The 6,000-nt window shown below is 28.0% G+C and overlaps 1 long non-coding RNA gene across 1 annotated transcript; it reads right to left on the reverse strand.

The window, feature by feature from the left end:
- Positions 1-786: 786 nt before the first annotated feature.
- Positions 787-5,538, reverse strand: LOC128166984 (uncharacterized). The gene is made up of 4 exons (XR_008241203.1): positions 5,383-5,538; positions 4,223-4,298; positions 1,132-1,252; positions 787-866 (listed from the first exon to the last, which is right to left on the reverse strand). It is a non-coding gene; the product is annotated as an uncharacterized LOC128166984 (long non-coding RNA).
- Positions 5,539-6,000: the final 462 nt, after the last annotated feature.

Consider the following 6,000-nt stretch of genomic DNA (forward strand, 5'->3'; position numbering starts at 1 on the left):
TTGGAGTAAATTTTTCGAATGATATAAAATTCTTAATAACAACACTCTTAAAATGTTATTAAATTGTGCTGTTATAGCTATTTACATTGACAATTTAAAAATGGATTTTTAATTTTTTTTTATTTATACAAATAAATATTCATATCTCAAGAATTATTTTTCTTCTTTAAAACAATTTTAAATCTTGAATTCAGTATACAATTTTTTACATGCTGTAAATAAAGTATAGCAATAAAATAAAAACTTACAAAGTCAAGATCATTTCATTTATGTTTTAATCAGTTATTTCCAAATGATATTGTTTTTGAGTTTATTATAAAGGTAGGAATTTTTAAACCACGATCAAACTTCCATAACATTTTTAAGATTTTCTTCATTACATGTCAAAAGTTTTAAGTCTACATTGTCGTACTTTTAAAATTTACTTGCATTGTTTTAAAACAATATCAATTAAGAATATATGATTTTACTGATCAAAACAAAATCTAAATCTGTCCTATTGTTAAAATATTCCTTTAGATTTTAGCTTTACAAACATGGACTCATTGTAAACAAAACGGATAATAAAATACGATCGAGGGGTTTCACCGACTCCAATTTAACTTACGCAGATGCAAAGATACCAAGGATTAAAATATCAATGAAAATTCATAAATTGCTCTACAACACGAATATTCAGATTTTTGCTTACCAATAATTTTAGCAAAAAACAGATTTAATTGACGTCTATCCTCTTGTGCAAGAAAAAAATATCACCAAGAGAAAAATAGCAGCAAGAAATCAAAGTTGTCAATCCAGAATATTCATTTTATTTAAATAAAGGAAAACATTCTGCAGTCTTCTCAGAAGGATGTACCGGTGTAGATCTGAAAATGAGTTAAAACTTGAATTATTTCAATTTAAATTCGAATTTAAATTTAAATTTAAATTAAATTTAAAAGATTTTCAATATTAAAAAAACATAAATAAATTGACATGAAATACGTTATATGTAATCCTTATTGTTTCAACTATCATTTCTTAAGAAAAATAATTTATTACCCTCAAAAAACTTCATCCAATGTATTTTGATGTCATATTATGTCTTTGATAATGCATGTAACTTGTATATCTCACTTACTGTTCACTTACCTAAATTTTGCATTGGAATTTCATCAAGTTATTGAGATTCGACATCATTTGACCATACTCAGGTTTTTCGGAACATTCTGAGGACAAACCTTGGAGACATTCGATCACCTGCGAAGCGACTCTGTAGAGGAATCAAACAATCGAAATATAAAGATATTTTTCTGTAAAAGACACATAATGATTGAACATTAAAACAGCTAGTGATCAGAATGCAGTACTTCAGCTGTCTGGCTAAAGAACGATCAATAATCCCAAGGATATGCCCTAAAGGTTTGAATATGATTTGTTTAGCTATTAATTATTCAAAGATAGACACTCTATAATTTGCATCAATTTTAAATGACGGGGAAAATGCCTGTTTTTGATAACTTACAAAAAGTTATCATTATGCTGTTAATTGTAATGCCCAATTCGATCACGAAAAAAGATATTAAATTTTAAACAATAACAAATATTTATTTTCCTGCAAGGAAAGTAATGCATCAATCTATCACGTGATATCGACAGCTAAATTTAGACTATCAGACCAAACTTGATGGGAAACAACTTTATTATTGTTGAAGTTGAACAAAGGAAAGGACATAACTTTTTTTCAGTAAAGCATGAATTTGTCCTACGGGTACAAACTAAAGAAATCAAAAACACAATTGTGTGAGTATGTACATCCCTTGACCTAAGGGCTATTTTTAGTTCATGTGAGTGATATCCTATTGAAACATTCAAAAGTAATGTACCATGAATGACAAACGTATTACACTCATAACACAAGTATATATTTTCAAGGAACAACTGTTAAGCATAATTGAACAAAAGCGATACATGTAATGGGGCAAACGACAATAACGGCCACCTGATCACCCGCAGACATACGCAATGGGGTCGGTTTCGCTCTTTCTTCATCAATATTCATGAAAAGGCATTACTTTCATGTCAGGAAAATAAACAATTTAAATTTTATACCTTAGTAACTAGATGGAATTAATTCCTGTAATTTACAGAGTATAGATACATTTTATAAGTAAACAAACACATGCTTTCTCACTGTCGTTTAAAATTGAAGCAAATTATAGCGTGAAAAGCTTTGATAGTAAAGAAAAACCATGTAACTATATTTTTCTTGTTGTTATATTGTTATTTCCCTCTTAAGGTGTTTATATCGTTTGTTGTGTTTAAGCATAATTCATATTCTTATATGCATTGTACATTCAATTCGCTAATGATACTTTAATTATCAATTTCATGTTTATAACTAGATCTGAATATCATTGTTTAGGTACCTTTATGTTACAGCTCTACAATTAACTAACAATGTACTGATGTTATTTATCAAAAACATGAGTATAGCTAGATATGTATATTATACTATATACTTATAAAATTTATGTAACTTGACCTATTATAGAAGGGAAAATATACATAGGCTATGTCTGTTGTCCAATCCGAATGAATTTATTCAATAAATTATATTTGAATGCAAGAAAAAAACGAAAAAAAAGAATATTCCTATCTCTTTTTTCAAAGCTTTTCTAGCCCTTAAAATTTCATTGAAGATTTTGCAGGCATTAGTGACCAAGTTATCAGATCAGTTGATCATTTTCAAACATTTATATGGTCTTGTATAACTTAGAAATATTTTCTTAAAGTATGATTATATTAAAATATGATTGCTAACTACGAAAGCCCAATGAGGTCATTTTCGTAGGTAAAAAAAAATGAACTTTCACGATATAACGTGTTACTTTTGCGAATAAACGCAAAACTTTCGCTAAATAACGCATTAGTTTCGCGATATAACCTGAAACTTTTGGGAATAAACGCGAAAATTTCGCGAATAAACGTGAAACTTCAATATAGTGTCAATTCATTTTGGAAATCTCATGAAGAACAATGACTGGAAACAAATACATTCTATTTTCAAATAAATACTAATTATTCAGTATTTTTTATTATATCATCCGTTTTAAGTTGATTTATGAAAACACAATTATTTATTTTTAAATTTTGATATAAATAAATGTGATAAAACTTCACATAACTGTTTGATGTTAGATGTTCCAAATAGATATGGAGATAGAGCAACATTTTTCATTTGTTCCTCGACCATGTATTCGAACGGGCATTGTTTAATTATCTTTTTTTTATGTAAAATTTATTTAAATTCGTACGTGGAAAATCTTTAAAACCTTACTTCTGATTGTCAAACGAAACGACATATGCGATTAATGAAGAGGACGAATTAACGTTATCTCAATTTGAACAATAGCTTTAAAGGTTTATAGATCAAACTTATTTCAATTCACAGCTTGGCATATTTTTCTGATATAAAGCTGTCAAACTAGACGTTAACATATGTCGCGGCAATACAACATATATAAGGTTTTGAACTGTGATATTTACAATAATTACGGAATGAATTCAATATTTATTTGTTTTATACGATATAAAATGGTTTGGGGCAGTTTACGCTTTATAAAGCGGTTTATAAAAAAGCGTTAACTGTTACAAACCATTTTATATCGTATAAAACTGATAAATATTAAATTTATTGCTAATAATTTAATTTTTTTACTCTTCATTGTAGATAAAAACGGTCATATGACCTTTAAAATGACGTAAAATTGTACAAAATTCAAATGTAACGTCAGGCGTATTGAAACGTTTTTGACGTTAGTCTTACTATGACGTAGGCAACATTCTTTATACGATATAAAATAATTTTAAGCCAATCAGAAAGTGCGTAACAGCCAGAATCAATTATTATTTAATGGAACTTTTAATTCGAATTAAAATTGTAAGAATGAAAATATTAATGCCTCATTTTTCTATAGTACAGCGCACAGCGCTAATGAGAATATGTAAAGCTCGATGCATTATTTCGTTTGAAAATCAGCACTACAGATTTCCAACGTATATATATATATATATATATATATATATATATATATATATATATATATATATATATATATATATATATATATATATATATAAAAACTTTATACAAGTTAATTTAAATTCATATGACTATATATAGTATTTTAATTTTTTCTAATTTCAGTTTTACAAATATTGAAATTCATTGAATTCAAACCTGCATTCTTCAGCCAAATTGCCTGGATTATCTTTCATCATCCCTAAGCATGGCATCATTGTAAGATAGTTGCAAGCTAAAATCAAACGACGTCAGCCTTCAGATTTAATTAACCAATATCATATCATTGAAATAAAAAACATAAATAGATATAATCAATGGTTCATGATTTGAAATGGTTACTAATAGTCCAGCGACGACGAATTAAATCAACCTACTGCCAACAAATGGACATTCATTGTTGTAAAAAAAAAAAAATACATCTACATCGAATAAAATTGTGAGAACGCCAGGATAGATGACTGAAAGTATATACTGTTAACAGTTTAAAGTTCAAAAGATACGAATTTAACTCTTTCCAGCATATTATTTGGAAGAGAAGGGGTTTTATTTTATACCAAAAGTCATACAATTAGTTTAATAAGAATGTCATTCAAAATTCCAAAGCGTTGTTATAGAGATCAAAATTCTGATTGCAGTTTCAACAAGCCAATAAAAGCTTTTAAAATATGTCTTATATCACTTGTATCTGTTCTTTCTTTTATGAATGTTGTATTTGAATTAAAAAAAAAGGTGTTAAAAGGAAGTCCGCATGAAACACAGATAGTTTACTGACTTCTTATCCTACTAAACTACTTGTGAAGTAAACGAATAAACTATTTGATAGCCATTTGTTTCACAGATGCATTTTAATTTAAGAAAAAACAAAATCTCATCGAAAATCAACGCGTTTTTCTGAATGGTAGTCTGTATCAGTAAAATGTTTTTATACTATTTAATTAATGACACTGAAAAGTGGAACTTCTTGACCTTATGTTCTCGGTTACACAAAGGTCATACAACTATTACACCTCTCTTAATTTGCAATGGTATATGATTTCCCCCTCAACGAGTTGTGTGTTTTCTATCTCTGAGCCTTGGCAAGGAGATAAAATACTATCACAAATCATGAGAATGTTTTTATAACATTTTTTTTACAATGTCTCTTGTTAGACATCGATCTTCTCTATAAATATTATACGTATAAGTATCATAAATACAGCCTCGCAACACAATAACTACGAAATGTCTACAATTGCACGCATAGAAAAAGATTTTAAAATGCATTCTTTTCCACTGTCTTAACCTTATAATTTTTAAGTTTAGATAAAAATAAATACCTGAAGTTGTATTAACAACAACTGCAACCGCCACTAAAAACCAGAGACAGGATTTGAGAGTCATTTTTCTTCTTTTTCGTGTTTGTCGTGAAATAGAACAGATTAAGTTCTGTGTAGAATGCTGAAAACTATCTCACTTTTATACAGCTATACATACACTTAACAACACACTGATTACTTTAAATTAATATAATTCTATGCATTAGACAATCATTCTAATTACATAATTGTTCTGATATTTTCCAAGTAGTGATCCATGTATTATAATGAGCAGTTTAAAATCTAGCGCTTATATTAATTGTCCTCAGTGAATTACCCATGCAACAAAAGTTCAACGAAAAACACCCGTACTGAAACAGAGCCCAGAAATATCTTAACTAATTATATTGACCATCGTGATTTTTTTGGTCAATGGAAAAACCGTTTACAAAATGATCATTGTTTGAAAACGTGCTGCTTATGTCTTTAATTGATTGGCAACCGACTTTATACCCTTACTAAGCACACTCTAGAATTAAAAAAAAAAATATATTTCCATTGAAACAATAAATGGAGATTTATCTCAAACAATGTGTCACTGTTTAAAGTGTAGCTTTGTGTTATTTCATAGAAGGTTTT

The sequence above is a fragment of the Crassostrea angulata genome, chromosome 10, assembly GCF_025612915.1.
Source record: "Crassostrea angulata isolate pt1a10 chromosome 10, ASM2561291v2, whole genome shotgun sequence".
In the NCBI taxonomy this organism is placed as follows: Eukaryota; Metazoa; Mollusca; class Bivalvia; order Ostreida; family Ostreidae; genus Magallana; species Magallana angulata.